The sequence below is a fragment of the Leptopilina boulardi genome, unplaced genomic scaffold (assembly GCF_019393585.1).
Source record: "Leptopilina boulardi isolate dan_hultmark-lab unplaced genomic scaffold, ZJU_Lbou_2.1 LbouV2_195, whole genome shotgun sequence".
Taxonomy (NCBI): Eukaryota; Metazoa; Arthropoda; class Insecta; order Hymenoptera; family Figitidae; genus Leptopilina; species Leptopilina boulardi.
The window spans coordinates 1212049-1226991 of NW_026137746.1; positions in this window are offsets into that span (position 1 = coordinate 1212049).

Consider the following 14943-nt stretch of genomic DNA (forward strand, 5'->3'; position numbering starts at 1 on the left):
AAAACGATTTTAACAACAGTCTTATTTATGAGCTCGGAAAAAGTATTTTTAAAATGATACCAATACGAGTTGCTGATTTCAAAACCATCATGAAAAAAGACGGAAAACTTATGGAATTACCTCCATATTTGCTAAAGGTAACAAGAATTGTAATCATCACTTCAAGAATTGATCTGAAAAATTCATCAAACGTACTAAAAATTCTTGACTCTGTTGCTGAGATGTCAGTGCAGAAAACACGTCCAAAAGTTCTGATTGCAACCAATGTCGAAAAAAGTACCAAGTATAAAAAATTCTTTCAGATGTGTTGGGCCAAACAGTTTTTAGACGTCAGTATCATTGAGCTAAAACAGCGTAAAGATGATAAAAGAGTACTGGTTGATAATTCAAAAACAGTGGATGTAAACTTGCGCTACTACAATCCATTCACTGAGAAATCTGCTAAAACGATGTTCTCAAAGCAAAGCATTTTGTTTCCGGACAAACTTCGTAATCTGAATGGATACAAAATGAGAATTGGTTTAACGCACTTTCCGCCTTATGTCTTCTTTACGCGAAATTTAAGTGGACATGTTATAAGAGTCCACGGACCGGACATCAACTTGTGGAATACTATGTCGAAGGTCATTAACTTTTCTATAAAAATAGTTATATTTGATTTTAATATCTGGTCTGGAGTACACATCTCGGAAAAAAGCAATCCTAGAATGATGAGAAAAATAATAACAACCGCATTCCAATTGTGGGGTGTTCAATCAAGTTTTGCGGATTCATGGACTAATAAACTTTTTGAATCAAGCAGAGGTACAAGAGCTACAAATTTAGCAATTTTAATACCTATTTTTCCCAGTGAAAGTAAAATTTTGAGAACAGAATGGCATTTATTTAAAATAATATTCATCTTCTGTTTTATTTTGATACCCTGGTTGATAAGTAAATGTCTAAAATTCGATCAACGAAACTGGAAATTAATGTACATTGTTCAAATCGCACTGGGTTTTACAGCTCCTCCGATGCCAGTGAAAAGATTAGAGAGAATAGTATTTCTATCGACGATGTTTTTCTTCCTCTTACAATCGTCATACATCTATTCGACATTGTCAAATTTTCAACTCTATAAAGAAAGTTTTCATGAAATTGAAACATTTGAAGAATTGTACGCTAAAAATTTGACACTGATGAAATATACTTTTACCAATAATTTTGAGAACAATGATACTGCCTACGAAAAACTCTTTAATAATGCAATTTACAGTAATATGTTGTTTGACGAATGTGCACAAGCTGTTAATGATTATCAAAATGTTTCTTGTTTTGGAAGAGAGGACGCGGCATATTTCTCAATGCAAAAAATAAAAAATGTTGGTGAACGATTGCGAATGAAAATTTTTAAAAAAGTTTTTGTAATTCCTGGAAGTAAAATATATTTTGCACCAGGATCACCATATACAAGTCGATTTGATCTTATGATGTCTGCTCTTATAGAATCTGGTATCAGTGACAAATGGGATACTGAATACTTTTCAAAAATTTCTTACCATAAAAGTCAAGTTGATTTGTTTAAACAGGAAATGTCTGTAACATCAAAGGTTTTAAAATTGATTATAATGCTTTTAATTATTGGATACAGCTGTTCCTTCTTTGCTTTCGCTGCAGAAATTTTTATTTATAATCATTTGAATCTTTAAGAGGAGATTACGGTGATTTTTTTTTCAAAAACTCGAAATTATTTATTTTTTTCATTTTTGGTTACTATGACTATTTAAAAAAAAAACGGAAAAAATAGTCTAAAGTATTTCCATGGTCTAGAAATGATATAAATTGAGTAGCAACATGCAACAACTCACCGAGCGCGTGAACGCACGCGTTTATTCCGGTCGGGTAGCAGTAAACGGCTCAGAGACACTCACTGCTACTTAACTGGCAATAGATTACTTGAAAATGATATTTTAGAAGCCAAAGAAGGATCTTTGTATGTAGCCGGTATCGCCGATTGAGTAAGAATCACTTTTTTGCTTAATTTCTACTTAAAAAACTTTAAACGCGTTTTTCTCATAACTGCATATTTTCAACTTTGTCACACTCTCAATTTATAACCTTTCAACCAATTAACTTCAAATTTAGACAGTATGTTCCTTGCATGTGTAGTTTTCGTGTAAACTAGAATTTTAAAAACCCATTAATATTTTTAAAACTTATAAACAATTTAAGTTGCAAAAATGTTGTCGAAAAATGAAAAAAGTCTGCCAATTGGTTTTTTTTTCAATGAATATTTCTCATTCTAGTTTACACGATAGCCAAAATAATACAGATTAAGAAAAATTTTGGTTTTTTCATTTTAGATTAACTTTTCCAGAGAAAAAGTGTGAGAAACTTTTAAAATGTACCACTATCGGCAGCCGTTTTTTATTAGATTGTTTAAACAAAAAAGGTAACAAAAATTGTTTTCGACTCTTTAAAATGTATATTTTATCATAAGAAAATTGTAACTAATAAATATGTTTTTCACTATAAAAAAAACACTCTAATTTTCTCAAATCAGTCGCTAAATTCTAGCTATTTGAATCAGTAATGTCACGGCCACTAACTGTCAGTGAAAACCACTGATTCAAATAGTTAGAATTTAGCGACTGATTTGAGACCAGTGACTTTTCACTGATTCATATTTATAGAGAAAAATCTTTTAAGAAAACCTGAAAATCACCCTAATCTCCCCTTAAGTCAAATTTTGATTAAGAATATTTGAAGAAATAATCGGTTCCCGACTCCACTTTCTTGAAATAAGTAATGATTCTTTAGCTGCTGATGTTGAACAATAAAAAATTCTTCTATACATTGTCTTTTACAACAAATAAGTTACCCAACCTATGTCAGAAAATTCAAAGGAATAAATAAAAAAATGATTTTTAAATAATAATTATTAAAATACAGAAAGTTAGAAAATAACATACCTCGATGACTCAAAAATCAGAAATAGGAATGGAATAGAAAAATTTGATACCATCAATAATTTAATTAAAATAAACGCTAAATTGGACAATTTTGAAATTTTAAAGAGTCAGAGTACTTATTAAAAATGCAGAGGATAAATTAATTTAACTATTGTAATTATTTACAATTTTTTCAAAGAAATAAAAAATCGTTTCCCGTATAAAATTATTTTCTGGAAGTTATAACATTATAAACTTATTGTTACGTACGTTGTCCTAAGCAGTTATTTTTAAATCAAAGTTATTAAGGTTCAGAAGGTAAGACAGAAATTAACTTCAATTTAATTTATATATTTTAATACATTAATTGCGTTAATTTATGTACACAAATTTAGGATCTAAATTTTTTATTTAATGATTAATTTTATGATTGTTTTTCTTTTAAATTTTTCATTTGGTAATATGTATATTTTTAAAATAATTTAAGTGAGAGAGCAAAAATAATCCCGTTTTTATTTTGCTTCACTGTGCGTCTTCCGTCGATTGGACCTTGCTGCAATGTTTCCAATAAAATATTAACGAATGTAGCGATGTGTAGCATTGAAAATGTTACAGACGCAACGAGAAATATTGCGACAATGTTCGAAATCAAAACTTAAAAAAAAACAATGTAAGAAAAGAATGTGCAACCATTGTGGCAGAGTTTCGAATATAACAAATTTTGAACTGATATTATTTTTGCGAATTCAAAAAATAAACATTGTTATTAAAAGAAAAATTAAATTGTTTTATAGAAAATTTTTCACAAATAATAATAATTAATAAGAATGAAAGGAAAAAGAAAGAATGAAATTAAATTAAATATCTCGCGCTGTGGGTACAGCATGTGATGGGCGCTACGGGCATACATATAAGTGTTTATACGTAACAGTGCTACACCAACACATCGCATTCTTTACTCGCTACCTTGGTTTTTTTTCATTGAGATCCTCATTTCTTTCCTCTGAAACTACAGGCCTATGGACTACAGCATTTCAAAGCAAAAGCATGTGAGTTTGAAATTTCTGCTCACTGTTGTATATACAATGCACTATTCTCAAAGTGTTTGTTATGAAATGATATGACTCAAATCCCAATCAATTTAAACATTTTGTTTTAACTTGCAGTTAGCAATAAAATGACGGAAGGATGTAAGTTACAGGGATATTTAAATAAATATACATGTACCTGTAACTTATATTAATACAGGACAAGGAAAATTATTATCCTTGTGAGTCATATCAAATAAACGTAACTAAAGATAAATTATAATTATAAACAAAATTTAACAATATAATTATAATTTATAATTGTAGTTAGAAATAATGATTCCAGAAAAGTATCACATTTTTAGGTGTTTCCGTTCTCACGAAGCCCAGCATGAGATTCAAACACGTCAGTAAAAATGCAATGTGCAATGGGCCTCTTGCATTTTCTCTACTTCTATTCTTTATTACTCCATAAATTCTAAATTATCCCACCTAGACCCCGAGGTAAGGACTAGAGGCTTGTCGCAAAATTTCAATTAACGCAGTACAACTTTCCTTGCTCATTAATAAACACTTCTCCTGGCTCACGGTGTGCCTGAACCAACTTTAACTGACAACTTTTTTTACTTCGAATTTTTTTCTTGCATTCGATTCAGGAGCTCAAAAATAGTGCAAAATCTCAAAGATTTTATCTCAAAGATAATATTATCTTTGAGCGAACTATAAACAAGAATTTTGCAAGAATTGCAAACAACAGTTGGAACACGATTATCTTCTACATCGAACGTCACAATTTTTGTCACTCGATTCTTTAAAGCACCTTTAATTTCTACCATTTTCTCCTTTTTCTTTAAACAGAAAAAAAAAATTTTCTTTCGGTTTACATCATGTGATCCAGCACGAACTTTTGGCTTTGAAAACATGTTTTCCTAGGAAAACTCATAACCTCAATGACGTAAAAGTGGAAGAATACAAATTTTTTCATCTTTCTCTTGTTTAATATGTGCCTAACGTAACGCAATATAGGTAAATTTTGAAAAACTTAATTTGGAAGCTTCTTGTTTCAAAAATGTTGATGTTCGAAACATATAATATGCAAAATAGAAATAAAAAATTTTTTTTTTATTTTTCCTTTGATATTGGTAAACATTTTATAAATAATTTTACCCATACAGAATATTATATTAATTAATTAATTGAAATACCGCTTATTTGTCACATTGAACTTCTCAAAAATCGATTTTTTGACACAAAAAATCATTTTTTTTAAAACAACTCGATGGATTTTGCTAAAAATTATTTTCCACACTATTTTTGAGCTCCTGAATCGAATGCAAGAAAAAAATTCGAAGTAAAAAAAGTTGTCATTTAAAGTTGGTTCAGGCACACCGTGGGCTCTGACCTGGCAGAAGAGTTTCTTGAGCCTGGAAACGCCGTGACTAAGCCCGTCCGCGAGTCGGAACATGTGTTAGATCTTCATACAAAGTTATAAGTAAACAAGGGCGGACGAAAATAAAATAAAATTCTCCAGCCGGCAAAGTCCAGTAGAAGCCAACTTGAGTAAGAATTCTAATTAATTATATGATTAATTGATTGGAATTCTTGTCATTCAACTGGCCAGTCCGTACCCGAGGTATCTGCGCCATCCCAACTTGGTGGACCCACAAGTGCGAGAGCGCTACCAACCTCTTGTTTTGCCCGTTGAACGGAGTCGTAAAACCCGTGTGTGGACGACGTTCAGCGGTAGTTTTAAACATCGTAGCGTAAGTAAAAAAATAATGTATCGTTTCTATTCTTAATTTCCTTTTGTACTTCTTTAAAAATTTTATTTCAATGAACAATAACTTGTAACAGAATTCTTAGTCTTTTCTTATTTTCTACTCCCACCTTTTCGTAACAAATAGTTTCAATTTTTCTTTTGCTATATAGTGACTTGGCGGAACGTTCTAAAAGGATAAACGATCCCACATAAAAATAAACAGAATTACGAGTTTCTTTTCTCACACACTTTCAGTTAACTTTAAATTCTGGCAGCTTGGTGCCTCCCCTAACCGCTAAATTGATAATTTTATATCAATTAATTTTCCGGTTTGTAACACTTATGTTCTTATGAACGAATTTTGAAAACGATTTTGAATTCCAACAAAATTTAACTAAATAAAATATCAAATTTTCTCCCACTAAAACTGCATGTATATAAATCAATATAACTTGTTGGCTGACCTTTACTATTCAAAATGGCGTTTTCTTGAAATACAGGCATTTATTGCGGATATACAATCTATATCATCGATTTTTTTGCAAAGCAAAAAAGTTATTCTCTTCTCTTGTTCAATCATATTCTGACCAAGTTGTTGAAACAAGAAATAGACAGAATGTGAGTTTATCTAATTTAACAATACAATTAAAAGAAGACAAATACTGATTAATAAGTATACTTAAAATTAGTGAAACAATAATTCATTACAAATTTTATTTAAATTTAGTAACATTTGGTGAGAATTACTAAAAATAAAAATTATAACTTGTGAGAATGAAACAAATAATTTATACAATATTTTAGAATTCAACTTGCTGTCACATAAAACAAAATGGAAGAGCTGTGTTTGATTTTAAAACTTTTCATTAATTTTTTATGCCTATTGTACTGTATGTACGAAAACACAGTACATGCTAATTACATGTGGCGGAATAACTTACAGACAACTTTAAGAAAGGAGACTAAAATGCATCAACAGTTTTTTTGTGTGAAAACGATTTTAACAACAGTGTTATTTATGAGCTGGGAAACCAATGTCGAAAATAGTATCAAGTATAAAGAATTCTTTCAGATGTGTTGGGTCAGACAGTTTTTGGACGTCACTATCCTTGAGATTAAGCAGCGTAAAGATGACAAAGCAGTAGTGGTTGAAAATTCCAACACAGTGGATGCAAACCTGCACTACTACAATCCATTCACTAAGAAATTTGCTGAAACAACGTTCACAAAGCAAAGCATTTTGTTTCCGTACAAACTTCGTAATCTAAATTTTTATAAGATGAATGTGAGTCTGTTTCACTTTCCACCTTATACCCATATTAATCGCAATTCAACAGGGCATGTTTTAAACATTCACGGACCTGACATCAATTTATGGACTACTGTGTCGAATGTGATTCACTTTTCTATAAAGATGAAATTCTACAATTTTATCGCCTGGCTAAAAGTAAACTGTACTGAAGAGTATAATAGTGTATTGGTAAGAGAGGGAATTTACAACAATCCTGAATTTATTGGTGTACAGGCAGCACTGGTAAAATCATGTGATATCAGCTTTTTCGAAGCAGGCAGAGGTACAAGATCAATTAATTTTGTAATATTGGTACCAATTTTTCCATATGAAGGTTTTCTGATAAGTGAATGGAACATTTTTAAAAATCTATGCACATTTGGTTTAATTTTGTTGACTTGGCCGATAAGTAAATATTTTAATTTCGATCAATGAAACTGCAAATTAATGTACATTGTTCAAATGTAACTGGGTTTTACAACTCCTCAGTCACCAGTAAAAAATGTGGAACGAATAGTATTTATAATGATGGTGTTCTTTTTCTTATTGGCGGCGTCATACATCCCCACATAGCACCATATTTTGCAGGAAGCTAACAGATAACTAACAGTGTTAAGTTCGGAAATTAAGACGGTTAGTTTCCCGTTAGCTTCCCTGTAGCTCTATATGTCCCCCGCTATTAACTTATCCGTGATAGTTTCCAAAAAGTTATCGTAGTAAGTTTTCTAAAAGAGTGCAAAGAAAAATTTGTGAAATATTGAATTGTTATTTAACAAGAAGTTTGCTTATTAAGTTTCTTTAAAACTATTTCCGGTAAGTATTCTAAAGATTTTAATGCAAATTTCCATGTAATTAAAAAAGAAAGTTTCTATTGAATTTCATTCAGTACAATTAAAAAAAAATTATTTATTTCTACACCTGTGCTTCTGTCACCCTGTTTTTATTAAATCTCTAATAATAACGGAGAAATGTTTGGAAATAAATTTGGAAGGACTGGGGATTGAACCAGGGTTCGCCGCGCGGAAACTCAGACCCTAACCTAATCGACCAACTGAGGGGAAATAAGTTTTGTGTCCTCTGGAGGTGCAAGTGATCTCATTGGTTGACACATGGTTGCCAATCTAAATGGCGGGTGAATTTAAATTTTTTAAAAAAATAAAAAAACAACTCAATTTATTAAAAAAATATTAATTATTGAAATTTTATTTCTATTTATTAAATTACCAATTTGATAAAATTTAATAATATTTCTCGACAAAAATTTACAATTTCTATTTTTAAAAAATTATTTAACTTCTTAAACATGGTTTATTATTTAAAAATTGATGATTAGAAAACTTACTACGATAACTTTTTGGAAGCTATCACGGATAAGTTAATAGCGGGGGACATATAGAGCTACAGGGAAGCTAACGGGAAACTAACCGTCTTAATTTCCGAACTTAACACTGTTAGTTATCTGTTAGCTTCCTGCAAAATACAAATACAAAATACTATACAATGCAAATAAAATACTAAACTCTAGAAAACATAAAGATAAAAGAACTAGCTATTCTAGAGGAGCATTCAGTGAGCTCCGATCGCGCTTGTCATTAATCCAGAATCAAGCGGATTTAAACATATTTACCACGTTCGCGAAGATGTTGATCAGGACGACGCATATTACTTTCGCGTGAGGTACTTTCTAGAATTTACCCCCTAGACGACGGTACGGACGGATACTAGGGTCGTGCACGCTAGGTCGATTATTATTCGTAATCGGGAAGAAGCTAGATATTGGATTCGGTTCCAATATTCATGCCCGACGCGAAGCTAGTACGAAGTAATATTCACTAGGTGTCTCCTCCACCCGAGAAGCGCCTCGAGATGGGGAATCGACCTAGTGCATTATCTTTGTCAAGAGTGGAGCGCTTCTACACGACAAGGATGGTCCTGGTAGATGTGCGTAACCTGGTTCACCAGTCTTCCACGGAAGCGCCCATAGGAAGTACGGTTCACCAGGTAGAAAAGCACTTACAAGAACAAGTACAGCTCCTTCTAGGAAGTGAGGAAGGGTCTGATGTTCAGAGAGACGCACCTCTACTGAGCACCAGGTAGCCAGGAGTGAGTCGCTTCCAATCGTCAGAGAAGCACCTCTAGGCGAGTCGGAAGAAGACTGACGAAAAAGGTGCGAGACGAAAGGTATATCACTAGCAGCTGGGTGACAGCGAGTGGTGGGGGAAGAGAGTGACACTACCACTTACGCTGTCTACTTTCTCTCTTTTCGCCGCGCCACTATACTACGTTATTCTATCGTTACAATCTTGATTGAAAACTGCTTCTAATAGCTTAATAAAGCGATTTTGTATCCTAAAAATTGAAAAATATGAAAGTTTACCTTTTTCTAATGACAATAAAACACGTATGTTATAGAAATAAAATCAATATTATTTGCTGGCTGACCTTTAATATTTTTATTGTAACTTCATATTTTCTAAACTTTGTAAATAAAATACATTAGACTTTATTTTGCAATGCAGAAACTTATTGAAAATCTAATCAATAACATCGATTTTTTAAGTGAAAAATATCCTATCATTTCTTGTTAAATTCAATATAGTTGTGATCAAGTGATTGAAACTAAGTGAAACATTGAATATCAATTTAAAATTTCAAACTTCTATAGAAAAGAAGGAAAATATTAAGATAAGTAAGAAAAATAATTTTAAAAAAATTCTATAAAACAAATCACAATTACTTTCGTAAAATTCTTAAACTGCTATTTCTAAAATAATTCTGCATTTTAACTAGAAATTCATATATGACCGGGTCCAAGAAAATGGTGTTATCGACCAAAAAAATCGATTTTTTTATTATGGTTTCATATAGTTTAATATCCTAAAAATACAATGCAACTAGTCCCAAATGTTAAAAAAATTTTTTGGCATTTTTGCTTAAAATAAAAAATTAAAAACTTATGGGACGTTCCACGTCAAACGGAACAGAGCTCTAGCCAAAAATTGGCTTAATAAAAAAAATTGTTTAAGGGCTGAAAAAACTTGTACACTCTTGTACTTTCGAAAGCAGTTGGGCGATTTTAGAAATTCAATATGGCGGCGCCTGTAGATGTGATATAAGTCATCAATGTCACGATTCGACAAATACAAACATGAATAAATTTTCCAAAATTAATTAAATTGAATCAAAAAATACACTTTTAAGCATTTTTGGGGTCGCTGAATACGAATCTGAAGTCAGATTTTAAAAATTCAAAATGGCGAATCCAAAATGGTGGTCGATTTTTAAAAATTTAATATTTTTCCTCGAAATTTGCTACTTGGGGGTTTTCGGGGTCGTAGAATACGAATCTGAAGTCAGATTTAAAAATTCAAAATGGCGGATCCCAAATGGTGGTCCATTTTTGTTAAAACTCAATTTTTTTTCTCAAAACTGGTTACTCGGGGGTTTTTTGGGTCGTAGAATACGAATCTGAAGTCAGATTTAAAAAATTCAAAATAGCGGATCCAAAATGGTGGTAGTAACCAGTTTTGAAAAAAATGGAGTTTTAACAAAAATGGACCACCATGATGATCTCTCCAGGTATACCTGTCATCGGCGACCTAGTTGTCCAAGTGTTAAGGATATATTCCTAAACCTCAAATATGAATACCAAAACCATTAAAAAAAATTCGAGCTAAATTCTCGGCGATGATCCTTAAGTATATCCATCATCGGCAACCTGGTTCTGTAGGTAAAAAATAATCATGGATTATTGTGCGGTTGTCAGTTCTGAAGGTGCATAAAAAATTTAGACCACTAAAACATCAGCAAGTCGTTTAAATTAAATTATAAATTTTCATATTTTGACTTTTGCAAAACAAATTGTGTATAACAATAACACTAAAGTTCAACAAATTACTTAACCATAAAAATCGTGTTCAGAATAAAAAAATACATAAGGAACTCATCTAGGTCTTTTGAAATATAAAATGTTTCAAGAAGTCTATTTTAATTATCCCGTACAGAAATTGCCACTTTTCATCCCGATTACTGACCTGGCTCCGATTTCCTGTTTTGGCCCCAGATTAGTAAATTACTATGCGCCCGACCAGGGCCAGGCCTGGTTGCCAGATCTGGCCCCAGTCGTGCCTGGTCTGGACCCGGTCAAATTTTCTGCACGGGTAGCTGCATTAAAGATTTAGAATTTTTTCATTATCAATCCTCTGAATAATATATGTTTATTAATTTCTATTCATTACAGAAATTAAGTATCAAGAAACTTTGTAATAAACTTTCAGAAAACCCAAAATATTAATAAATTAATATAACCCAATTGGGGACAATAAAAATTTCTTTCCTATTGTTTTCAATCGATATTTTCAGTTCTAGAAGGGTACTTTTATCTAAAGTTATAAAAGGTAATATAATTTATCATTTGAAGACTATCGATACACGTTTTACATATTGCTTTTATACAGCTTTATTAACCACTTCCTATTTAGACTTAATTTTTTAAATGTATACGTTAATTTTAATTACCAAAAAATAATTTTTCAAATTTGAAAGATTCTTATTCTGTACGTAGAATATTAATTTTGCAGAATATTAAATTTTTTAAATATTAATTTTTCAGAATTTTTATTAAAACGAATATCAATGTTCGAAAAATTTTATTTTGTCCAAAATTAATTTCACAGAAATTGTAGAATAATAATCTTTGTATTCATTCCTTCATTCATTCACATTTTCTTAGTACTTGAATTTTCTCATTATTATTATATTATATATACATATATATCTTTACTTTGATAATTAGGGTTCTCGAAGGTTTCTACCTGAAATTTTTTTTGTCAAAACAGCTTTCGGTTGAGGGTTTATAAGATGGTCCATGACCTTTTAAATACTGTCCTGTAAGGCAAAGTTGTGTCCCCCACTTTACCAGCCGATAGAGTGAGGTTATACCACTTCCCTTTTTAGGATCACAGATTGCTGTGATCGCTCGATTCGTTCTAAAAGCCTTGGGTTGAGGGAAATTTTTTTTATTATTGTATATGCGATATAGATGATAACCGTTAAATCCCCGTGAGTGGAAGTGGTGTATCCATACTTAACTTACGAACATCTGTCCCCGAGGACGCCACTCAGGCCTACCGTAATATCTGCCTCACACGAGAACTTAACATAGGCCCGGATTGGTAGAGTAGGGGTATAACACTTCTCCTCAATGGAGTGAAACGGCTACTGCTGATTTAAGATGCTGATGTAAGTCTACCGTTGCAACAACATTGTAGTAGTGTCGCTAAAAAAGCTTCTAATAGTCTCAGGTAACTTATCTTGATTATTATATAGTTTATAATATTTTTCTGCAATTTGTCGATCAATAACTGTGTTGAATCTTCTTATATTATATTTGTCTTTTTCATTTTTGTATTGAGCCCAAAAAATATATTCCTATTTTTGTATAGTATTAATAATTATATATGTATTTTAAAGATAAAACATTGATTATTGAATAATTTTTTTATGCATAAAATATGGATATTGCATAATATTGGTATAGAAGATATTTGTTTCTTTTGGTTGTCTTAAATGTTTCATATAAAAAATACTTCAATCCATTTAGTTTTCTTGGTATTCGATAACATTGGCATTAAAGATATTACGATTTTGAGGATAAAGAAAGATATTGGATAACATTAGTATTGAATATATTTTGATAATGCAACCAAAATATTGATTGTTTGATAATAGTGGAAGCTGGCTTTTGGAAAAATTTTTGGGTATTGGATAATTTTGGCATTAAAGATATTTTGATTTTAAGGATAAAAAATGATATTGCAGAATATTAGTATTGAATATATTTTGATATTGGAAAAAAATATTGATTATTTGACCACAGTGGAAGTTGGTTTTTGGAAAATTTTTTGGTATTGGATAAGATTGGCATAAAAGATATTTGGATTTTGAGGATACTAAAATATGATATTGGATAACATTGGTATTGAATATATTTCGATATTGAAAAAAAATATTGACTGATAATAGAGGATGCTGGCTTTTGGAAAAGTATTTAAATAGAAAGAGGTTTGAATATTGTTTTAAGTTGTTTTATGGGTTAAATAATAGTTTGTGAGTTGAATATTGATTTGAATATTAATAAAAAGTGCAGAGGAAAATAAGTCAAATAATAATCATTATCGAAAATAATATAATATGGAAAAAGATTAAACAACGCTAATTCACGTTCATGTAAGACTATCATTGTTGCATTAGTTAGCTGAATTATAGTTAATGAAATATTTTATAAGTGAAACACATGTAATTAAATTTTTTAAAGCAGTAAACTAAAATAAACGATTTGTTTTGAAAAATGGCTTTATCAACAGTTTAAAAGTTGAAGAAGGATACCATGTCGAACATAGAAGAGTATTTTATTTTAAGTAATGACGATTTTAAAATTATTGAAAATGTAAATGAAATGTTAAATGATATGAATATGTATAAATTTCAAGAATTATTAAGAAATGATTCAAATTCTTTTTTCATTATGCAAAGTACTTTGTATTTACAAATGCTTGATTTAATTGTTCCAATTAGAGAAAGAGATAAAAAAATTCAAATAGTTTATAGCGGTAATAACAATTCTGGTCATTGGATTTGTGTTTATTACGATAGAGTAAGACTTTATATTTTTGATAGCCTTAATGCAGGGTGTTTGAATATTCATGAAATAGAATATTTAATTAGATTGTTCCCATTTAAACCAACAGAATTTTTTGTAGATGTTGATCAACAACCGATTAATGCAGTTAAGTGTGAAGTATAATACAATAGCATTTGCAACATCTGTACCCCACTGAAAATTCCCACATAGGCTTCCATATGGGAAACCACATGGGTCCCTATATAGGAAACCATATGGTTTCCTATACAAAATCGTATACGTAATTGAAATAGGAATTTGAATAGGAAATTAAGTCGGAATTATCATATGAATCCACATCCACACAGGAATGTACATTCCTATATATATTCCTATTTAAATTCCTATAATATGAATTTTTTTTCAACTCTAAGATATATATCTTTTAATAGTAGAGGTTCCTGATAGACTACAGAGATGAAAAAAATTTATTGCGCAGCTGAAAAAGTTGAAGAAAACTACTGCGCATGATATTAAGATATAATGTGCATTCATGTGATAATTCCTACTTAATTTCCTATTCAAATTCCTGTTCCAATTACGTATACGATTTTGTATAGGAAACCATATGGCTTCCTATATAGGAGCCTATGTGGGGATTTTCAGTAGGGTATTGGTTAACAGTGTAAATTAAAAGATTAATTTATGAAACTGATAATAATATAATGAGCAAGCATTTGATATCATTTTTTGAAAATAATTAATTAAATCATTTTCCGGCAGTTAGAATGTCTAATATTAGGATTTCTATTTGTAGAGAATGATTGGAATTGTCTTTTCATAAATCGAGCTAAAGAACTTCAAAATGGTGAACTAAACTTTTCATATTTTTGAAAGACTTTTCCCAGTAAAAATGACAACAGAGTTCTGTCTACTGAAACTGAGAATGAAAAAAAAATACCCAAAGAAAAAAATTTGTCCTGTAAGATGAAGAAATTATCTACAGTAATTGAAGAGGGATTTACATGTTGATGTAAATTCAGTATGCACAATAGAAAATAATAAGAAAATAATTTCTAGTCTTATTGTTAGGGAAAATTTTGAGCCCATGACATATCCTACAATGTTTCCTTATGGTGATCCTGGATGGACTGTTCACCTTAAGCATACTCAAGGTACTTGTAATTTTATTCATTTACAATTTTATATGTATCGTTTTTCATAGAGAAGAAAAAAGCGTGGATTGCCACATGTGCGTTTAACTATAGGTTTACGTACACAAATTTGCGATTCAGAAACTTTAAATAAAATGA